We start from the raw sequence: 24,278 nt of genomic DNA, 5'->3' as shown, positions 1-24,278 counted from the left end.
TAGTCTGCCTCCTGGAGGGGGGGTCTGATCCTGGGCAGGGGGGCTGCCTCCTGGGGGGGTCCGATCACGGCTCATCCCCCCCCCCCCCCCACAACCCAGCTCTCTCTGTTTTGTCTTTCGCATCAGGGCGTGTCGTTTCAGAATTTTTTTGAACTACGCATGTGTATGGGCGCACTGCACAGAGGATTCCAGTCTCGGATCTGTCTTACGTCCAGATATGGCTCTTAGGCTTCCATTGGTAAAATCGGGCCCACTGTGTCCAGTGCTGATCACCACACTACCAGAAGGACATGGAGGCTTTGGAGGGAGTGCAGAAAAGGTTTACCAGGATGTTGCCTGGTATGGTGGATATTAGCTATGAGGAGAGATTGGGTAAACTGGGATTGTTCTCCCTGGAAAGACAGAGGCCTGATGGAAGCTTATAAAATTATGTGAGGTATAGATAGGATGAACAGTTGGAAGCTTTTTCCCAGGGCAGAAGTGACAATTACAATGGGGCACAAGTTTGAGGTAAGGGGAGGAATGATTTCAGTAAAGATATGCGGGGGAAGGTTTTTTAACACAGAGGGTGGTCTGGAATGCACTGCCGAGTGAGGTGGTTGAGGCAGACATGTTAGCGACATTTAAGACTTATCTGGATAGACACATGAAGAGACAGGGAATAGAGGAATATAAGCATTTGGTTTAGATAGGTAAATGTGATTGGCCCCGATTTGGAGGGCTGAAGGGCCTGTTCCTGTTTTGTATTGGTATTTGTTCTTTGTAATCCTCCTAACCTACACATCCCAGGATACTAAGGGGCAATTTAGCAAGGCCAAAGCACCTAACCTACACATCTTTGGACTGTGGGAGGAAAATGGAGCACCCGGAGGAAACCCACACAGATACAGGGAGAATGTGCAAACTCCAAACAGACAGTGACCCGAGGCTGGAATTGAACCTGGGCCCTTGCGATGTGACGCAGCAGCGCAAACCACTGTGACGCAGCAGCGCAAACCACTGTGCCACCCATAAATCTCAAAGTCCTCTTCAAACTTCCAGGAACAAGTCAGCAGTAAAAGCTGAACATAATTTTAAGAAGCTTAAAATCCCAATGACTGGTCACTGTCTGGAGAAGTTATTAATAATTTAATCATCAGAGCTTCAATAATCTTCCAAACAGCCTTTCCCAATGAACACTTTAATCCCTTTACCAAGATAGTGCCTTGTGCTAAACACATTCTAAATCAGAAATAAAACCGGAAAGGTGCTAGAAATAGTCAGCAGGTTTGGCAGCATCTCTGGAGAGAGAAACAGAGTTAACATCTCAAACTCAATGTGACCCTTCTGCAAATCAAAGTTACAGAAGACGATCCCATCTTGGTCACTTTGGATGCTTTTTAGCTCCTAAAGTGTCCGGAGAAATTTACCCAATAGTCTTTAGTCTGGACAGTACTGAGTATTGCTGTACACCCACAAATAAAATTGCATGGTGTTGGAAAAGGCCACTGGGGAAGTGCCAGAGGACTGGAGGATGGCTAATGTGGTTCCACTTTTCAAGAAGGATGGTAGAAATGAACCAGGAAATTACAGACCAGTGAATCTCATATCGGTGGTAGGGAAACTATTGGAGAAAATTCTGAAGGAAAGACTAATTATCCACTTGGAAAGCATGGGTTAATTGGGGTAGTCAGATGGCTTTGTCAGAAGGAGGTCAGGCCTAACAAATTTGTTAGAATTTTTCAAAAATGGGACAGAGGGCCTGATTTTATCATTGTGTCACACTCGTTTTCAAGCCTGAAAACATAACAAAGTCGGGTGTGAGGCCTTTAGTGCGATCCGCGCCCACATTCACAAAGTTGGCCACTTTACCGAGACCCAGGAATGGCTGCGATCTGATTCGCACCTGAAACAGGCGCAATGACGATTTAAATGCATTTGCATGTATTTAAATTGAATTAATGAACTGCCCGCCCAACTTTACCCAGCACTTCCCCCTTTACCACCAAATGTCAAATAAAAGTCTGTTTCAGGTGCTCCAACCACTGAAGAGCCGAGTTCAGAGCTTCCAACGACTCTCTGACTCAGCTCGGGGGGGGTGGGGGGTGTGTGTGTGTGGGGGGGTGGGGGGGTGTGGGGGAGGTGGAGGGGTGGTGGAGGCTGGTGGGTCAGATGTACCTCCGGGGGTGTTGGAAGAGTGAGGCCAGATCATTCTCTGGGGGGTGGGGGGGAGGAGGGAGGCCAGGTCATTCTCTGGTTGGGGGGTGGAGGGAGGCGGATCAGATGTACTTCTGGGGGTGGGGAGGGTTGGGGGGGCAGTGAGGCCAGATCATTCTTGCGGGGGAGCGGTGGAGGGCAGCTGATCAGATGTACTTCCGAGGGTGGAGGGGGAGTGAGGCCAAATCATTCTCTGGGGGACTGGGGGGTGGGCGAGGGGGAGTGAAGCCAGATGATTCTCTGGGTAGGGGAAAGGCGGGTATAATGGATTTCTGGTGGGGGGAGACAGTGGGGGGAGCAGGGGGGGTCCACTGCCAAGCTATGGGCGATTGGTGGGGCGAAAGGAGGCAGGGAGTTGCGATCGGTCTAGGTAACAGGGGTGGGGTGTGGATAAGGGGGACAGTGATATGTTTGTGGGGGTCATCGTTCCCGCTTTTTGCTCCCAGATCGCTTTCTCTGCTTTTTGCAACCCAGAAGCAATCTGACACAGACGTGCTTTTTCAAATTTTTTTCTAACTGCGTTCAGAGCTCCAATCATTTCGGCCATGCTCAGCCCTGCCCACAGCGCGAATGGGACCCACGTTTTTTTTCAGGCTGAGTGCGTATGGGAGCGCCTGAAAGCAGATTTCCGAATCGGATCTGAATTATGCCCAGATTCAGCACTTTGAATGAAAAATGGTAAAATCAGGCCCAGCGTGTGTGGTTGAGGGGCGGTCAGTTGCTGTCGTTTATATGGATTTTAGCAAAGCCTTTGACAAGGTCCCACATGGGAGACTGGTTGAGAAGGTTAAAGCACATGGAATTCAGGGAACCTCAGTGAGATGGTTCAGAAACTGGTTCAGTAATAGGACACGAGCGGTAGTGGTAGAAGCTGTTGGAATGACAGGAGGCCTGTGCCCAGTTTTGTACCGTAAGCATCAGTACTGAGACTTTATTGTTTGTTACATACATAAATGATCTAGATAATAATGTCGGGGGGGATGTTCAGCAAGTTTGTAAATCACACCAAGATTAGTAGGATAGTTAGTAGTGAAGAATGTCGTAGGTTACAAGAAGATATAACTGGTTGGTCAGATGGGCAGAACAATGGCTGATGATATTTAACTCTGATCAATGCAAGGCAAAAGAAACAAGACGAGGGAGTATTTAATGAATGGCAGGGCACTGGGAAACTCCAAGGAACAGATGGGTCTTGGGATAATTATTCACAGATCCCTGAAGTCGGCAGAGCAGGTGAATAGGATAGTTAAGAGGCAAATGGGACACTTGCTGTTATCAGTCGTGGTACAGAGTATAAGAGCAAGGAGGTAATGTTGGAGTTGTACAGAGCGTTGGCTAGGCTACAGCTGGACTGAGTGCAGTTCTAGTCACCTCACTATAGAAAGGATGTGATTGTGCTAGTGGGGGTATAGAGGCGATTCACCAGGATGTTGCCTGGGATGGAGCATTTGAGGCTTGAATTGTTTTCTCTCAAGCAGCAAAGTCTGAGGGGTGGCACGGTAGCACAGTGGTTAGCACTGCTGCTTCACAGCTCCAGGAACCAGGGTTCGATTCCCGGCTCGGGTCACTGTCTGTGTGGAGTTTGCACATTCTCCTCGTGTCTGCGTGGGTTTCCTCCGGGTGCTCCGGTTTCCTTCCACAGTCCAAAGATGTACGGGTTAGGTTGATTGACCATGCTAAAATTGCCCCATATAGTGTCATGAGATGTCTAGGTTAGAGGGATTAATGGGTAAATATGTAGGGATATGGGGGTAGGGCCTGGGTGGGATTGTGGTCAGTGCAGACTCGATGGACCGAATGGCCACTTTCTGCACTGTAGGGTTCTATGATTTTTTTATGATTGAAGTGTGTAAGATTATGAGGGGTATGGAGAGGATGTGTCGGGAGCAGCTGTTCCCTACTCAATCAGCGGAGACAGGGTTTTAGGATGAGGAGCAGGAGATTCAGAGGGGATTTAAGATTTGTTTCACTCAGAGGGTGGTTGGAATCTGGAATGTGCTGCCTGGGAAGATAGTGAAGGCCGGAAACCTTACAACATAGAAACATAGAAGATAGGAGAAGGAGGAGGCCCTTTGAGCCTGCTCCATCATTCAGTCATAGAAACCCTACAGTACAGAAAGAGGCCATTTGGCCCATCAAGTGTAAGGAAATTTGTACTCAATATGTAAGCATGTTTGTACTCAGAGAATTTGTACTGAATAATTGTACCTAAACTGGGTATGAAATATGGAATCACGGATAGTATTAGAGTGTCTTCCTTGAAGTAGAATTGGGATGGGTAATCAAGTATAGCTGATTTGTAACCTAATATAATCAAGTGTAGCAAATGTGATCAGAGCAGGAGACCCAGAGAAGTAGTATAGCAGTTACTTATTAGCAAATGCAAACAGCAGTCACTTGGGGAGACAATGGGTACTATACAGCTGTCCAGCTTAATATATGATCGTAACAAGCAAGAAAGAATAAAGTGAGCATGTTTTTCTTCACATTCGGCCTAAGTCAGCTAAACCACTATTGTTGTACAAGCAGAGTCGTAAAGATAAGGGCAAAGGATGTAACTACCATGGTTTCGAGAGGAAAAGAGATGTAACAATGGGTGACCAATCTCAAGCAAGGTAAATAAGGGGTCAGTACAGAAACAATGGTGGCTAAACGAGGTCGCATTGTAAAAGCGAGATAAGAATCTTGAGATATGGAGCTGAAATGTGCATAAAAAGACTGTAAGCCGAGGGCTCTGTGGAGTGTTCCGGACCTCCCGGCTTTATTCTCTTGTACTGGAAAATAAAGTCTACTGCTTGGAAGATTACAACTCAGACTCTCTGTTTCAATCGGGCTACATAAGTTGTCGTCCTGGGGAACCACGACAAAATTGGCGCTGCGAGCAGGGTGTTGTGGGAAATCGCCCAGAAAATAGCATCTGGAAGGAGTAGCGGAGACGGTGGTCCGACTGGGGCTGGACATCCCAAAGCCGGCATTCTGACAGCAAGGTGAGCAGACTTATATTGCATGTAAATCCTTGTTGTCGGAAAAAGGGATCTCGAGGCCCGGCGCACCCGGCTCTCTGCTGGTCCTGGATCTCCCCAACCCAAAGAACATCCTGCATAGGTAAAACTAAATTGGGAAAAACATTTTGAGAGACTGAGTCTGATCTGAAGGGTAGAGTTTTGCATGCAAAGCGCGCTGCGAATACTGTGTTGTCTGTGAGTGGGTAAAAAGCGCGACGCAAAAAGAACCGAACGCTAATTGATGCAACTAGGTTAAGTCAAGCGGTTTGGAGCGGGATTCCAGGTTACGACTTGCCCAAGGAGAGTAAGTGTAGGAAGGCCTGCCAGTCCGAACCTACCCAGGACCTCGGGGAAAAGACGTCAACCGAGAGGGAGAGAGATCTGTGAGAGATTGCTCTCTTACCTAATACGGTAGTTAAAACTAAGGGGAGGAGGCGAGCGATTGGAGTAAAGGGAGTGAAAGACAGATAGATTTGAGACAGCAGTGTGGAGAATAGAGATAAAAGGGAGACTCGGAACACAATTAGGGTGATAACTAACAACTTGGAGAAACTACGCTGACAAAACCACCTAGTGGCGAAGTCGGTACATTCAGTTAAAAGGGAAGGCCAGTCAGGGGACTGAAAGAAAAAAAACAAAAACGGAAGCGACACTGGATTGGGAAAAGATCACACATATAACTAACTTAGAAGAGGTAAAAAGTGAGTGGCCATATGTAAATTGGGAAGGAATAGCAGGTAGGAATTGGATAGACAAAATAAAATTGGAAACCTTAGAAAAACTAGTAAAGGGATCTGATCGGTATAGGGTATTTATACATATAGATGAGCAGGTGAAAACCTACTATCCTCTAGCCCGGGAAAGAAAGATAGTGCCGGGGCAGGGGGCTACGGGGAAGTGGATATCGGAACCCCGGTTAGAGTTACAAATACTGGCAGGGGAATCACAGGGGAAAAGTGAACAGGGGACTGACCACGGAAAGGCAATACATCGGGTGGTAGTCACTGTGATACCAAACTCTGACAAATTAAACGATAAGAATTACAGGAGCAATCCGAGAGTACAAATAATGGCAAGCAAAGCTAAAACACCAGTGGAGATGTTAGGGGATAAGTTCCCAGCCCTCAGGGGGGATATAGAACACATCTCTAAGAAGTGGGCTAAAAGAACAAGTAAGACAAATACACAGTGGCCGGAGGAAGGCACATGGTGCATAGAGAGGTGTGAGGATCAGAAGGGAATGATAAAGAACTATAAAATCAAGGATAGATCGAGCAAAAGAAGGGAGAAGCGAGAAAAGGAGTTAGAGATATTGGCGTTATTCGAAGAAGAAGGGAGAGAGAGAAGAAGGGCATGGGGGAGGGGTAGGATGCAAATGCCAGTCCAAGCTCAGGAAAAAAAGGAGCTGGAAGACCCAAATGTAGCCCCACCCCCATACCTGGAAGGGTCAAATCCCGTAGGACTGTACCCAGTTATATCAGGCACAATGAATTTTGAGGGAGAGTTTGACGTGAAGCAAATGACAAAGGAACAGTGGGCACAAAAGGAGGAAGAAAGGAGACAAGGTATTGAGGAAGAGACTAAGAGGATGGAAGAAAACCTGGATGGGTTAATTCAAAGGAGGAGGCAGTTAGAGGCAGAAGTAAACGTGGTAGATCTTTTTGAATGGGCAAAAAAGGTAATAGAAGGAGAAGGAGACAAGAGGCACGAAAGAGAAGGGACTGGGGCTAGGAAAGAATGCGAGCAGAAAATGGGAGAGGATCTCCACGAATGTGAAAGTGAGATATCACAAGAAAAGATAGAAGGAAAGAGAGTCGGAGTGAGGAAAGAGGAAAAAGAGAAAGAAAGAAACACAGAGGAAAAATGCTGGGAAATCCAGAGATGGGGAGACAAACGAAAATATGGGAGAGCATGGACATGGAAGCACCCAGAGAGAGAAAGAATAGAGGAAGGGATGGAAGGAGGGACAGAAGAAAGTAGTGAAGAGGAGGAGAGACAGTCAGTGTTAGGGGGACGAAGAAAATCAATGCGAAAAAAACAGCAGCCGGTAAAATATCCAGCAGAGGAACGAAGGGAGAAAGGGGTGTTCCCGGTGATTCTGAAGGGTGGCAGACTGCAATATATCCCTTGGTCAGGTCAGGACTTGCCTAATTTAATTAACGAATTACCCAATATTTTGGACGGAGCCGGGAAGTGGATTGGACAGCTGGAGGCTGGAATGATGGGAAAGAGGATGGCGCTGGGTGACATCAAAGCCCTCTCGACAAAGGTGCTGGGAATGGACCAAATGGCTGAGGTGATGAGACGTGCAGCCATCCCAACCGCAGCCTATGACCCGGATGTGGATGGAACACTAATGGACCCATACCGCCACGACATTTGGCAAGCACTACGGGATATGTACCCCAATCGGATGGATATAAAAACTCTGAGAGGGGAACCGTTGGGTGAGGAAGAGAATGCGGCCGTGTACATAGAAAACCAATTAAGAAGGTGGAGAAGGGACACGGAGAGGGACATTCTAACAGACCCGCTAACCAACTCCCTGTTCCGAGCCGCAATCCTAGAAGGCCTGCCGACTTCAGCTAAGGCAAGACTGGAAGAAGTGGTGGGCCTGGATTCGAAAAACTACCGAGAGTTTGTGGATTATGTTGCCCATGCAGTGGAGAGACACCGCAGGGAGGAAAAAAATGCAGACAAACAGTTGAAGGAGATACAATGCAAACTCCTGCAAGCCCAGCTGGAAGAAATTAAAAGTAAGGAAAAGCTGAAAGTGAAAGAAGACCCCACACCCAAGAAAATAGCACTGATGGTGGTGGATCAAAAGACAGAGGAAATACCTGCACTGATGCTAGGGAGGAACGGAGATGGAGGCCAGCCCATCATAACCTACAACATTTCTGCCTTCCCGCTGTCCATGAACCCAGGAGGCTATGGCCTGAGTTATCAGAACCCTTATACCCCACAAAATCAGACTGATTGGAATAGAAATGAGAAAGGACAGGGAAGTGGCAGGCCACCCTATCAGAATCAGAGAGGACAGGGACAGGGAAATCAGCAGCTTCTAAGGCAGGGACCGCCGCCTGGCCCTCCAGGTGTATGCTGGGGGTGCGGGGAAGCAGGACATATAAAAAGAAATTGCCCACAGAACTCTCACAGGCAGGGAGAAAACCAGCAGCAGATAGGCCAGCAAATGGCGCAAATGCCGTTGAATAACACTCCCGTGCTGCAGGGACCTGTGAATTTTCAGAGCTCCCTATAGGGGGGCCCTGAGAACCCTGAAATGGTAGGACAGTACGTACAAATAACAGATACAGCAGATCAGGAACCCATAATTAGGGTTAGAGTAGGAGGGGTTGAGGTCCCCATAATGATAGACACCGGCGCCACGTGTACGTGCATACAAACAAAATATGCGAATCACCTACCATTATCAAACCAGTTTGTGAAAACTGTGGGGTTCTCGGGGAAAGTAACGTTAACTCAGATGACAACGCCGGTACCTGTCACCATTGGAAGCAAAACTACTCATGTACCTATATTAGTGTGTGATAGAACGCCATTAAATTTATTAGGAAGAGATGCAATCCTAGGTTTAGGACTAAAATTAGAATGTACAGAACAAGGAATTGATTTGACGGGAGTGTATTTACTCGAAGTACCAGGAAAGGAAGGGGTTAATGTGTACTGGTTGGGAGACATAGAGGAGCAAGTTAAAAAACAGGTATGGGAAGTTTGGGGGGAGCTGATAGATACTTGGATTCCACAGGCCGAATGGCCAAGGACAGAGCTACACAGCACAATGATATTTGATGAAGAACAGAAACCCGAGATACAGGAGAAATGGGAAAAGGAGGCAGGACGAGAACAAGAGATAAGGTCAAAAAGTATTTTAGTTGGCCCAGAGGGAGCGGCCCTCACGGTCGTGAGGGATGAATGGGTTAACAAATGGTTCTCTGTGTCTGGGTCGGAACCACATGTTACATTAAAAGTGAATCCGGGACACAGATCAAAAGACCTAGGACCAATGGTACTGAGGGCACGGGAATTAGAATTTGTTCAGACAGAAAACGTAGATATTTGGACGTCCAGTAATGGACAAATGTTGAAGATAATCTTGGATGTTAAAATGATCGGGAAGCCAAAACAGGTAAAAATAGAGGCAGAGATTGAGAAGCAGGAGCAGGAGTGGAGAGAGAGCTTAGAAAAGGATTTGAATTCCCTCCCACAGGAGTTGTGGTCCAGACAGGACACTGATGTAGGGAGGGTTAAAAACGCTAATCCAGTGGAGGTTAGACTAAAGACCGGACGACAAGGACCTTACAGACCACAGTATCCGATTAAGGCAGAAGCAATTGAAGGAATTAGAGGAACAATTAGGGGACTAATAGAAGCAGGGGTATTAAAGGAAACTCGGAGCAAGTGTAACACACCACTGCTACCGGTAAAAAAGGCGGATGGGGAAAAATGGAGATTGGTGCATGACTTGAGGGCAGTAAATGAGGTAGTGGATGACATGCCAGTAGAGGTTCCCAACCCCTACACCCTGTTGACTAATATACCGCCTGAAAGCAGATGGTTCACTGTAGTAGACCTATGCTCAGCATTTTTTAGCGTGCCGCTAGCCCAAGAAAGCCAGTATCTCTTTGCATTTACGTTTGAAGGGAAACAATACACGTATAACAGGATGCCCCAAGGATTCAAGCATTCCCCACATGCATTCAACCAGGTGTTGAGGGCAGATTTGGAGGGGATACAGTTGGAGGGAACATTGATACAGTATGTGGATGATTTATTATTATGCGCAGAGACAAGAGAGCAATGCAGGAAGGACAGTTTAAAACTATTGGAAAGATTAGCAGAAGGGGGTCACAAAGTATCCAGGAAAAAGCTGCAGTTGTGCCAGGAAAAAGTAGAATATTTGGGGAGAGAGATATCAGCAGGGCAAAAGGGGATAGCTTCACAGCAAATAGAAGCAGTACTAAAAGTTCCGAAACCACAGACGGTGGGGCAAATGATGACATTTTTGGGAATGACGGGATTCAGTTCGGAATGGGTTGAAAGTTATGCAGAAAAGACACAGGCACTACGGAAAATAATGAAAGAGGCGGGATGTGAAGAGTTAAAAGCCAAACTAAGATGGGATAAAGATGCTTCAGACGCATTTGAGAATATAAAGAAGGAAATGGCACAGGCACCAGCATTGGCTTTACCAACCTATGACAAACCCTTTGACTTATTTGTGAGTAACAGAGAAGCAGGATTTGCTACAGCAGTGTTAATGCGGGAGAATTGCAAGGGCAGACGAAGGCAGGCTGTAGCATATTACAGCACCAAGCTAGATGACGTAGCAATGGGGTATCCTCCTTGCTATCAAGGTCTGGCAGCAGCTTGGTGGGCATACGAAAAGGCAGCCACAGTCACAATGGGGTATGGAATTGGCTGGACAATATGTTAGGGAGATGGGGGGCCTGGTTTGCTAAAGCTGGAGTTGTGGCAGCCATGACAATAACCATCCTGGGATTAATATTTTGCTGTTTTTTACCTGTCTTGAGATCTCTCCTTGCTAGATTGGCAGTGCGACAAATGGTGACACAAGTGACAAGCAACCCACGTTCGGGAGGGACAACTAAGGAATGGGGAAACATTGAACTGCCCCCGCTGGATGAATTCACAATGACCCTGGTCGAAATTGAAACCTGTCAGTTTGCGAAATAGCTGCACTAGTGGAGGATCGTTCTACAACCTCACCGATGCCTACGGAGACCAAGAGACTTAGTCTGTACACAGGAATCAGTCTTTTTCCCTTCCCTAGACAAGGGTGGGAAGGTTTTTGGCTGATGACTGTTAGGGGCAGGCAATCTGGGGGAGCAACCTAAAAATCAGGACTTTTGCTAGACAAGCCATGATAAGACTAGAATGGGGACATTGATCCCTGACCAAAGTACTTGGCTCCCCCACGTTGCCTACAAGTGTGATTAAATATGTGCATGTGAACAGGGCCAAACAAGGGGGACTATCTGAGCTGGCCTTGGTAATTGGGATGAGACTAGGGGATAGTCTCAAAGGGGGGATATGTAAGGAAATTTGTACTCAATATGTAAGCATGTTTGTACTCAGAGAATTTGTACTGAATAATTGTACCTAAACTGGGTATGAAATATGGAATCACGGATAGTATTAGAGTGTCTTCCTTGAAGTAGAATTGGGATGGGTAATCAAGTATAGCTGATTTGTAACCTAATATAATCAAGTGTAGCAAATGTGATCAGAGCAGGAGACCCAGAGAAGTAGTATAGCAGTTACTTATTAGCAAATGCAAACAGCAGTCACTTGGGGAGACAATGGGTACTATACAGCTGTCCAGCTTAATATATGATCGTAACAAGCAAGAAAGAATAAAGTGAGCATGTTTTTCTTCACATTCGGCCTAAGTCAGCTAAACCACTATTGTTGTACAAGCAGAGTCGTAAAGATAAGGGCAAAGGATGTAACTACCATGGTTTCGAGAGGAAAAGAGATGTAACAATGGGTGACCAATCTCAAGCAAGGTAAATAAGGGGTCAGTACAGAAACAATGGTGGCTAAACGAGGTCGCATTGTAAAAGCGAGATAAGAATCTTGAGATATGGAGCTGAAATGTGCATAAAAAGACTGTAAGCCGAGGGCTCTGTGGAGTGTTCCGGACCTCCCGGCTTTATTCTCTTGTACTGGAAAATAAAGTCTACTGCTTGGAAGATTACAACTCAGACTCTCTGTTTCAATCGGGCTACATAAGTTGTCGTCCTGGGGAACCACGACACAAGTCTGCACCAACCACAATCCCACCCAGGCCCTACCCCCATATCCCTACATATTTACCCATTAATCCCTCTAACCTACACATCTCAGGATACTAAGGGGCAATTTTAGCATGGCCAATCAACCTAACCCGTACATCTTTGGACTGTGGAAGGAAACCGGAGCACCCGGAGGAAACCCACGCAGACACGAGGAGAATGTGCAAACTCCACACAGACAGTGACCCGAGCCAGGAATCGAACCCTGGTCCCTGGAGCTGTGAAGCAGCAGTGCTAACCACTGTGCTACCGTGCCACCCCTCAGACTTTGCTGCTCGAGAGAAAACAATTCAAGCCTCAAATGCTCCATCCCAGGTAACATCCTGGTGAAGCTCCTCTATACCCCCACTAGCACAATAGTCCACTCAATAGCCTAATCCTGCTTTTTCCCTATAACTTTTGATCCCAAGTGCTATATCTAGCCGCCTCTTGAATACATTCAATGTTTTGGCACCAATTGCTTCCTGTGGAAATGAATTCCACAGGCTCACCACTATTTGGGTGAAGAAATGTCTCCTCATCTCTGTCGTTAAATGCTCTACCATGAATCCTCAAACTGTGACCCCTGGTTCTGGACTCCCCCATCATTGGGAACATCCTCCCTGCATCTATCCTGTCTGGTCCTGTTAGAATTTTATAAGTCTCTATGAGATTCCCCCCTCATTCGGTTAAACTCCAGCGAAAACAATCCTAACCTAGTCAATCTCTCCTCATACATCAGACCTGTCATCCCCAGAATCAGCCTGGTAAAGCTTCGCTTCAATCTCTTGAGAGCAATAACATCCTTCCTCAGAAAAGGAGACCAAAACTGCACACAATACAGTTTAATAAACCTCAAGTTCTTGAAATACCATGGCCAGGATTCTCCCAAAAAAAGCCAAAGTTCCCACATGTTAGGAAAATGGCAGTAAATCCCACTGGTTTGTTTATTGTGATTTTCAGCGTGAATCTCCCACTCTGAGCATTGCAGAGTGCCTCAGCAGGATTCACTCTGGAAATCAGTGTGCTGGCTGGAGAGGCTGGCAGCATAAATTGTGCGGAGGGTGTGGAGAGTCTGCAGAAGGATCTAGATAGGCTGGGCGAATGGGCCAGGAAATGGCAAATGGAATTTAATGTTGGCAAGTGTGAGGTGGTCCACTTTGGTAGGAAGAATGGTAGGAAGGACTATTACTTACGTGGCGAAAAACTGCAGCAGGCGACGGTGCAGAGGGACCTCGGGGTCCTTGTGCATGAGTCGCAAAAACCCAGCTTGCAGGTGCAGCAGGTGGTCAGGAAGGCGAATGGGATGCTGGCCTTCATAGCGAGGGGGATTGAATATAAAAGTAGGGAGGTCTTGCTGCAGCTGTATAGGGCATTGGTGAGGCCGCAGCTGGAGTACTGTGTGCAGTTTTGGGCGCCGCACCTGCGCAAGGATATTTTGGCCCTGGAGGGAGTGCAGAGGAGGTTTACTAGGCTGATACCGGAGTTGAGGGGATTGAGCTATGAGGAGAGGCTGAATAAACTAGGCTTGTACTCGTTAGAGTTTAGAAGAATGAGGGGAGATCTCATTGAGACGTATAAGATGATAAATGGGATGGATAGGATAGAGGTGGAGAGACTCTTCCCGCTCAAAAAAGACAGTAGGACTAGGGGGCACAGCCTCAAGATAAAGGGGAGGCGGTTTAGAACAGAGTTGAGGAGGAACTTCTTCACTCAAAGGGTGGTGAATCTCTGGAATTCTCTGCCCGTTGAAGTGGTGGAGGCTGCCTCGCTAAATATTTTTAAGAAGCGGGTTGATGGGTTTTTGATAAGAGAGGGGATTAAGGGTTATGGGGAGAGGGCGGGAAAGTGGAACTGAGCCACAACAGATCAGCCATGATCTTATTGAATGGCGGGGCAGGCTCGAAGGGCTAGATGGCCTACTCCTGCTCCTATTTCTTATGTTCTTATAACACTGAGTGTACCATCACATATGCACCAATATGTCAGCACAGAGATCAGGCCCTCCGTTGTTGGCCTACAAAACCTCCCAACCCCATTCACTCGACTCCCATGCCTCCCTGGGCCAGCCCATATGTTCACACCCCAGCCAGCCCTGATCACCCCAACAATCCACCGAGACAGCCAGCCTGGATCACCTCCTCCACCCCACCCCTGACACCCAAGAGCAGAGCGGTGGCATGGTCGCCCCATCCCCATCAATCACTTCCGATCAGCCCCCCCAGCCACATCCCCTTGGCACAGTAAACAGTGCCAGTTTGTCCCTTTGATAGCGCCAGGGTGCCATGCTGGCACTGCCCAAGGGACATCCCCCGCCCCGACCCCCTGCCTCTTGGGGGGCCGTTAATGGCCTCTTTTCCCTCATGGCATCAGCTGTCAGTTCCTCTGATGAAAGAGCAATGCTCCAAAAGCTTGTGATTCCAAATAAACCTTTTGGACTTTAACCTGGTGTTGTGTGACTTATTACTGTGCCCACCCTAGTCCAACGCCAGCATCTCCACATGATACCTGTTCCCGTGAGCAGGGAGCAGGGATAAACCTCGCTGAAATGTACCAATCCCAGCGGGGATGGTAGACAGGAAGGGGCCCAGAGACTCCAGTTCTGCTAATCGGATGCAAATGTAAATTTCCATATTGTAAATCACAGTCGCAGAGACTCATACAGCCAGGAAGTCCTGCCCGAGGCCAACAGACCTTCCCGTTGTCCGCCCTTTGTCTGCTCCCATTCCCGTGGCAGGCGGAACGGTAAAATTCCGGCCAGAGTCTCCAGTTTGCCGTTCTCCTGGGGGAAGCCAACTGAAGCTGTAGCAGTGAAAGTTCTGATCTTCGAGTAATGAGAGTTGGGAACAGCGCAAACTGAATGATGGAATTTGCTGATTGGCATCATTCTGACAATTTAGTTTATGAGCAGAATTAATAAACTGTTCATGTACATTGTTCACATTAAAGTTTATTTATCAGTTCAGCAACCCACTAATAACCTGACATTTAACAAATGCCAAAGTTTACCAGTGAGCTTTCTAAACTCTGAACTTGTCCTTAGCTTTGTTACAGAAAAAAATACATTGTCATTGCCTCATAAGAACTTTAATGAAAGCGGCAGATGTAAAAGAAACCAAGCAAAAGTTTTCTTTCCCAATTTTAAAACAATGCATTTCTATTTATCATGTTGACAGCTGGATTAGAGTTATTGGGAGAGTCTAGGTATTATTTACCGATCATAGAAGGTTCTCGATAATTGATGTGGGTGGCAATACGCATACTGACTTAGAACTTAAACTCTGACTCCTGCCTCCCCCACACACCATCTTACTCCTTTAGAGTTAAAGGTGGATATTTTGAAGGCTTTATAAAATTTCACACAAATAATTAATTGGTAATATAATTAATAATCAATTAATAATATATGTTCAGGGTGAATCCATGACTTAAGACTTTGCCAGGTATTACTCAATTATAAAATGTCAAAGGATAAAGTCACTTGAGATGAAAAAGCAGCATTGGAAAACGTGCAGCAAGTTTCTTTATAACTTTTCCTCAGATAATTTTGTAATTCACTATTATTAAAAATACAGATGAAATTCCTGCCTTATTCTCAGACAGAAAGTTAAAATTTTAACAAAACCTATTAACTTGTGCTTCATAAACTCACAGAACCTTACAACATAGAAAGAGGTCATTCAACCCATCACCCCTTTGATGGTCCTTTTCTCCTTCAATTATTTATCTAATTTCTTTTGAAGAGGATTATTGATTCTGTATCCACCATCATCCCAGGCAGTGCATCCAAAATCCAAACCACTCATTGTGGTTTACCTTGGGTCGTTTCTGCTAGTAGCCTGAACTATGTGACCCCTGGTAATCGATCCTTCAGCTTTGAGAAACAGTTTCTGATTTAATCTATTCAAACCCTTCATGAATTTAAAATCTCTAAAATCTCCTCTCAGCCTCTCTGCTCCATGTAGAACAATTTCAGATGCTCCAATCTAAGCAGCTAACTGAAGAGCCTTGTCTATGGAACGATTCTAGTAAATCCTTTCTGAACCCTCTCCAAAGCTTTTACATTCTTCCTCAAATGTAATGCCTAGAATTTGATTAGGGATAAATTAATATTTGAGATGGATTCAGCAAAGCCTCCAGTTCTTTGCACTCTATGTCTAAAGTCCCCCACATCCTGCTTCATTAACCTGAACTGCGCTTTCAATGATTCGTACATAAAGATCCAAGATCTCACCTATAGAACTGAATAATAATCTCTTCTCATTCTCCCAAACTCATCGGGGGCCATTCTCCCAGCCCACTGCACTGTTAGAGCAGGCCAGGAGACATTAACGGAGACTGTGTACTAGGCTTCCCACTGAGCACCACAGTCTCTGCAAGTCTCCGGCTGCTGGATTTCCAGCATCACCAGCTCCACACTGGAAATCAGCATGAAGTGGATTTGAATATTTAAAATCTGATTGAAACTAAATTGGCAGGGTGGGGACTGAAGTCTCTGGGTCTGTGAGAGTCTTCCCCCCCACCTCGCCACGAATGGTTCACTCTGATGAGGTTTACAACAGTTCCCCATAAATAGGGGGCTTACAGCCCAATGCAAAGAGGGGCCATGGCAGCCCCCCAGGAGGCTGGGGGTAAGTGAAGTCTCCCTGGGCATTACCAGCATGGCGGTGCCAGCCTGTCACTGCCCAAGGGGCACCTCAAAACTGCTCACTGGGCATCAGGAAGTGCCAAGGGGGTGAAGACTCCAGGGGTGATCAGTAGGTGTGGGGGCTCCCATTGCCACAATGCAGTTGGAATTGATGCGGGAGGGAGGGAAGTGCTGATCAGGGCTGACCATCTGAGTTGGGGGTTGGGGTTGGGGTTGGGGTTGGGGTTGGGGTTGGGGTTGGGGTTGGGGTTGGGGTTGGGGTTGGGGTTGGGGGGGGGTGGGGTGGTGGTCGGTGGGGAAGGGACTGGCCTGGAGACGTCCTGGAGGCCAGTGATCATGGGGAGGTCAGAGGGGTATTGTTGCGGGCTTGTGGGGATCAAAGGGTTGGCCAGCGATTGGGAGGCCAGGAGTGCAGGGCCACTGCGCATGCGCCAATCTCGGTGTTGACAGATTGACACTAAGACCCTAATCAGACCCCACTTGGAGTACTGTGCACAGTTCTGGTCGCCTCATTACAAAAAAGATGTGGAAGCTATTGAGAGGGTGCAGAGCAGATTTACAAGGATGTTGCCTGGATTGGGTGGCATGCCTTATGAAGATAGGTTGAGGGAGCTAGGTCTTTTCTCCCTGGAGAAACGAAGGATGAGGGATGACCTGATAGAGGTTTATAAGATGTTAAGAAGTATTGATCGGGTGAATTCTCAGAGGCTTTTTCCCAGGGCTGAAATGGTCGCTATGAGAGGACACAGGTTTAAGGTGCTGGGAAGCAAGTACAGAGGAGATGTCAGGGGTAAGATTTTCACTCAGAGGGTGGTGAGTGAGTGGAATCGGCTGCCGGCAGTGGTGGTGGAGGCGAACTTGCTGGGGTCTTTTAAAAGACTTCTGGATGAGTACATGGGGTTTAATGGGATTGAGGGTTATAGGTAGGCCCAGTAGGTAGGGATATGATTGGTGCAACTTGTGGGCCAAAGGGCCTGTTTGTGCTGTAGTGTTCTATGTTCTATGACACATAAGCAGTGTCCCGCTCAGCGCTATGCTGCCGGCCTCTCCAGCTGGAATAGACCCCACCCCCACCCCCCCACTGATTTTTATTGTGACTCTCACTAAGGCTCTCTGTGATGCACAGAGTAGAAGATGCATTTTGAAAATCTGGCTAAAAAAAAAATAAGATTTACTCTGGTTTTTACACAATATTTTTAGGAGAATCCCACCCATCCCCTTCTGATTTTTCGTCACATGTCTATCCATTGCAGCTGCCTGTTTGTCTTCACTATTTACTATATCTCCAAGTTTTGAAAAGATGCTCTGTGCTCCAGGAAATTAACACATATCAGAAACTGCAATGACCCTGAACTCTATCATTTATCTTCTTTTTATTTGTTCAGGGGATGTGGGTGTCATTGGCTGGCGTTTATTGCCCTTGAACTGAATGGTTTGCTAGGCCATTTCAGAGGGAAGTTAAGAACTGTGAGTCTGGAATCACATGTTGGCGAGATCAGGTAAGGATGGCAGATTTTTATTGAATTCAAATTGCACCATTTGTCATGGTGGGATTTGGACATGGATCCCCAGAACGTGGAGACCCAGGGCCTCTCGATTACATGTCCAGTGACAATACCATTCTGCCACAAACTGCCTTCTATCTCCTTCCAATCTGAAAACCAGTCATTCCTCACAACTAAAAGCCAGATATTAATGGATATTGGAAATCTAAACAAAAAACAGAAGATTCTGGAAATACATAACAGATTTGGCAGCATCTATGGAGAGAGAAACAGTTAATGAATCAGATTTGCAAATGAGCCTGGAACGCTGATGATCAAAATAGAAAATTTCTGTTTGAACAAAACAAACTTCAAGACTGTAAGTTTGGGTGAGATTTTATTCATATTGTATGAGTTATTTAGAGCTCTACAAAGCCCCAAAGTTAGACATGTATTAATCATTCTAGCTAACTAAACCCAGTAACAGAAAAAAATATATACAGCAGAGAAACTCACATCAGTAAGTCAAAGTGAGTCAGTAATAAAATTGTTAAAACTATTCCACTTACATAAGGAAAGCAAGTTTTGTATTTCATAACTATTGAAATATTTACAGGATATAATTTGGTCTCTGAGTAAGATATTTGATTATGTATTTAGCTGAATTTTAATTAATGTGTTGCAGCAGATTCCACCCAACAATGACAATTCCTGTGCTTAATGATATAAGATGCAAAGTCAAGTGGAGAGAGAGTTTAATTAATTCCTCATAGCAAGGTCTGTTCATTTTAATAAGATACACTTATATAAGATTCCAAGTATTCTATATAATTTGGACCCAGACAGAGTAACATGTGGACCTCCACTGATTTATAATAGGTGTATTTTATAATATTATCAATGGTTTGAAAGTACCAGGCTTGTGTAAGTTTCTTCATTCTGAAGTCATGCATTGGATGTGAATCTGGAACGTATAATTAGTAAGTTTGCAGATGACATGGAAATTGGTTGTGTTGTTGATAGTGAGGAGGATTATCTGAGGATATTGATCAGCTTATTAGCTGGGCAGAGCAATAGCAAATAGAATTTAATCCTGATCAGTGTGAGGCGATGCATTTTGGGAGATCTAATAAGGATAGGATTTACACAATAAACAGTCGGTCCCTCAGGAGTATTGAAGAATAAAGGGTCTACAGGTCCATAGATAGGATGATGTAGAAGGCATATGGAATGCTTGTCTTCATTAGCTGGGGCATAGAATTAGGAGCAGGGAGGTCTTGGTACAACTTTATAAAGCATTGGTAGGACCACAGATGGAGTATTGTGCACAATTCTGGTCGTCATATTGGAAGGATATAATTGCATTGGAGAAAGTGCAGATGAGATTCACCAGGGTGTGCCCAGGATGAAAAGTTTCAGCTATGAGGGGAGACTGGATAGGCTGGGTTTGTTTTCCCTGGAGGAGAGAAAGCTGAGGGGGGATCTGATAGAGATGGACAAAATTATGAGAGGCATAGATAGGGTTGATCGTAAGAATATTTTCCCCATGACAGAGGTGTCCAAGAGTATTTGTTTAAGGCGAGGAGCACGTGGGTTAGAGGAGATATGAGGAAAAGTTTTTTCACATGCTGCCTGAGAGATGCTGGAGGCAGGGACTCTCGCAACATTTAAGAAACATTTGGATGCGCACTCAAATCGCCAAGATCTCACAAGTTACGCTCCAAGTGCAGGTAAATGGGATTAGTATAAATTGGTATTTGATGGTTGGCATAGACATGATGGGCCAGAGGGGCTGGTTCTGGAAATGAGAAAATGGCTGAGGCATTGAACAGGTATTTTGTGTCGGTCTTCACAGTGGAAGACACAAATAATATGCCAAAAATTGATGATAGGAAGGCTATGGCAGGTGAGAACCTAGAAACTAAATTATCACGAAAGAGGTAGTGTTGGGCAAGTTAATGGGGCTAAAGGTAGACAAGTCTCCTGGTGCTGATGGAATGCATCCCAGGGTATTAAAAGAGATAGCAGGAGAAATAGCAAATGCACGAGTAAATTTACCAAAATTCGCTGGACTCTGGGGTGGTTCCTGCAGATTGGAAAACAGCAAATGTGATACCACTGTTTAAAAAAGGAGGTAGACAAAAGGCAGGTAACTATAAGTCAGTTAGCTTAATTTCTGTAGTTGGGAAAATGCTTGAATCTATCATCAAGGAAGAAATAGCGAGACATCTAGATATGAATTGTCCCATTGACAAGATGCAGCATGGGATCATGAAGGGCAGGTCATGTTTGAGTAATTTGGTGAAAAGTCTTTGAGAAGATCACATCTGCAGTGGACAATGGGGAACCTGTGATGTGGTATATCTGGGATTTCCGGAAGGCATTTGACGAGGTGCCGCTCAGAAGGCTGCTACATCAGATAAGGGTACACATTGTTACAGGTAATGTATTAGCATGGATACAGGATTGGTTAACTAACAGAAAGCAAAGAGTGGGGGTAAATGGGTGTTTTTCTGGTTGGCAATCAGTGACTGGTGGTGTGTCTCAGGGGTCAGTGTTGGGACTGCAATTGTTTACAATTTACATTGATGATTTGGAGTTGGGAACAAGTGTAGTGTGTCAAAATTCGCAGATGACACTAAGATGGGTGGAAGAACAAAGTGTGCAGAGGATGCTGAAAGTCTGCAAAGGGATATAGATAGTCTAAATGAGTGGGTGAGGGTCTGGCAGATGGAGTACAATATTGGTAAATGTGAGGTCACCCATTTCGGTAGGAATAACAGCAAAATGGGCTAAGGGAATTAAGGGTTAATTAAAGAATTAAGGGAGCAGGCAGGTTAGTGGAACTGAACCACTATCAGATCAGCCATGATCTTATTGATTGGCAGGGCAGGCTCGAGGGGCTAGATGGCCTACTACTGCTCCTATTTTTTATGTTCTTATGTGCAGAGGGACCTGGGTGTCCTTGTGCTGGAATCACAACGCGTTGGTTTGCAGGTGCAGCAGGTAATTAAGAAGGCAAATGGAATTTTGTCCTTCATTGCTAGAGGGATGGAGTTTAAAAACAGTGAGGTTATGTTGCAGCTGTATAAGGTGCTGGTGAGGCCACACCTGGAGTACTGTGTACAGTTTTGGTCTCCTTACTTGAGAAAGGATATACTGGCACTGGAGGGGGTGCAGAGGAGATTCACTAGGTTGATTCCAGGGTTGAGAGGGTTGGTTTATGAGGACAGACTGAGTAAACTGGGGCTATACTCATTGGAATTCAAAAGAATGAGGGAGATCTTATAGAAACATATAAGATTATGAAGGGAATAGATAGATAGAAGCAGGGAAGTTGTTTCCACTGGCAGACGAAACTAGAACTAGGGGCATAGCCACAAAATAAGGGGAAGCAGATTTAGGACTGAGTTGAGGAGGAACTTCTTCACACAAAGGATTGTGAATCTGTGGAATTCCCTGCCCAGTTGAGGCTCCCTCACTGAATGTTTTTAAGGCAAGGATAGATTAATTTTTGAACAGTAAAGGAATTAAGGGTTATGGTGAGCGGGTGGGTAAGTGGAGCTCAGTCCACAAAAAGATCAGCCATGATCTTATTGAATGGTGGAGCAGGCTCAAGGGGCTAAATGGCCTACTCCTGCTCCTAGTTCTTAGGTTCTTATGTTCTGTGGCTGTATGACAACTCTATGTCTTGAGATGGATAGAAAGCTGGCTGGCAGATAGGAAGCAAAGAATTGACATTAATGGATCTTTTTCTGATTGGCAGTCAGTGATTAATGGGGTTCCACAGGGATCAGTGCTAAAACCCCAACTGTTCACATTATATATTAATGATTTGGCAGAGGGAACTGATTTATGATCTCCAAATTTGCAGATGATCCAAAGTTGGGTGGGAAGGTAAGCTCCAAGGGGGATGTAGAGATGCTTCAATGCGATTTGAACAGGCTGAGTATGTGGGCATGTGCATGGATGCAGCATAAGGTGGATAAATGTGAGGTTATCCACTTTGGTAGCAATAATAGGAAGTCAGATTATCACTTGAATGGATGTGAATTGAGAGAAGTGGATACTCAACGAGACTTTGGAGTCTTCATGCATCAGTCGCTGAAATTAAGCATGCAGGTACAGCAGGCAGTAAAGAAGGCAAATGGCCTTCATAGGGTGAAGATTTGAGTATAGGAATAGGAATGTTCTGCTAGAATTGTATAGGGGGTTGGTGAGGCCACACCTGGGAGCATTACGCGCAGTTTTGGTGTCCTTATCTGAGGAAGGATGTCCTTGCAATAGATGGAGTACAGCGAAGGTTTACTAGGCTGATTCTTAGTTTGGCAGGACTGTCATATGAGGAGAAACTAAATCAGTTAGAACATAGAACATTACAGTGCAGTAAAGGCCCTTCGGCCCTCGATGTTATGCTGACCTGTGAACCCAATCTAAAGTCCATCTAACCTACACTATTCCAATATCATCCATATGTTTATCCAATGACCATTTAAATGCCCTTAATGTTGGTGAGTCCACTATTGTTGCAGGCAGGGCAACAGTAATTAGGATTATATTCACTGGAGTTTAGAAGAATCAGAGACGATCTTATAGAAACATATAATATTCTCACTGGATTAGATAGGGTAGATTCAGAAAGAATGTTCCCAATGATGGAGAACCAAGAGTTAGGGGTCATAGTTTGAGGATAAGGGGTAAATCTTTTAGAACTGAGGTGAGAAGAAATGTTTTCACCCAGAGGGTGGTGAATGTTTGGAATGCACTCCCACAGAATGGAGTAGAGGCCAAAATGTCGTTTGATTTCAAGAAGAAGTTAGATATAGCTCTTGGGGCTAAAGAGATCAAGCGATGTGGGGGGGGGAAGGGATCAGGATATTGAATTCCATGATCAGCTATGATCAAAATGAATGGCGGAACAGGCTCAAAGGGCTGAATGGTCTCCTCCTGCTTTTGGTTTCTATGTTCCTATGACATTTGTCCTCCCTAATCTACAATAACATTCCTACTTCCCTTCTCACTGACCCAAGTATCTCAAAGGATTGGTGACCACCAAGATTAGTAACGAAACAAACTATTTATTGTCATGAATAAATTATTTACAGAGTGAAAGGAATTTGGTGCCACCTCCAGTTGCAGCGTGATGGGGAAAACCCACATTCAGCCCCAGGATTCACACGCTTTGGTCCAATTGGGTCACGTGATTCCCAAAACCTCACTCCTAAAAGGGGTTTGCTACTACTGTGCTCCATCTGTTTACCCCAACAAGGATCAGTGCTAAAACCCCAATTGTTCACATTATATATTAATGATTTGGCAGAGGGACCTGACTTTTGATCTCCAAATTTGCAGATGATCCAAAGTTGGGTGGGAAGGTAAGCTCCAAGGGGGATGTAGAGATGCTTCAACATGATTTCAACAGGCTGAGTATGTTAGCATGTGCATGGTAGATGCAGTATAATGTGGATAAATGTGAAGTTATCTGGTGGCAAACGGAAGCTGCTGTAACTCGACAATACTGTCTTTAACATTGAGCGTAACACAAGTTGTTCAAACTTATCCATCTACGGAGTTGCCACTCTATTAGCTGTAGAGAGTAACCCACCCTCTGACTCCCTAAAACCTGTGCATCATTGACAATGTTCAGGTCAGGAGTGCGATGGAACACTCTCCATTTATCTGAATGAGTACAGCTCCACAACACTCAAGAAGTTCGACACCATCCGGGACAAAGCAGCCCCACTTGACCTGCACCCCGGCCACCACCTTCAACACTCACTGTCTCCATGACTAACGCAGCAGCAGCCGTCTACAAGATGCATTGTGGCAACTCACCAAAATTCCTTGGACAGGCCTTTCCAAATACAACCACTACCATCTGGAAGGACAAGGGCGGCAGATGTATGGAAACACCACCACCTGGATGTTCCCCTCCAGGTCACACACCTTCTTATTGGAAAAATATTGCCATTCCTTCACTGTTGCTGGGTCAAAATCCTGAAACTCCCTCCCTAACAGCACTATGGGTGTACCCTACACCACAAGGACTGCAGTGGTTCAAGAAGGCAGCTCACCACCACCTTCTGAAGGACAATTAGGGATGGATAATAAATGGTGGTCATTATGA

The 24,278-nt window shown here is 45.6% G+C and overlaps 1 protein-coding gene across 1 annotated transcript in view; it reads right to left on the bottom strand.

Moving 5' to 3' along the window:
- Window positions 1-24,278, bottom strand: part of vwa5b1 (von Willebrand factor A domain containing 5B1) — a 271,845-nt gene that overhangs the window by 86,897 nt on the left and 160,670 nt on the right. The window lies entirely within an intron of this gene.

This window comes from Carcharhinus amblyrhynchos, chromosome 30 (assembly GCF_965287045.1).
Source record: "Carcharhinus amblyrhynchos chromosome 30, sCarAmb.v2.hapA, whole genome shotgun sequence".
Lineage (NCBI taxonomy): Eukaryota > Metazoa > Chordata > Chondrichthyes > Carcharhiniformes > Carcharhinidae > Carcharhinus > Carcharhinus amblyrhynchos.
Note: the sequence above shows the minus strand (reverse complement) of the source record. Positions and strands in the feature narration are given on the sequence as shown.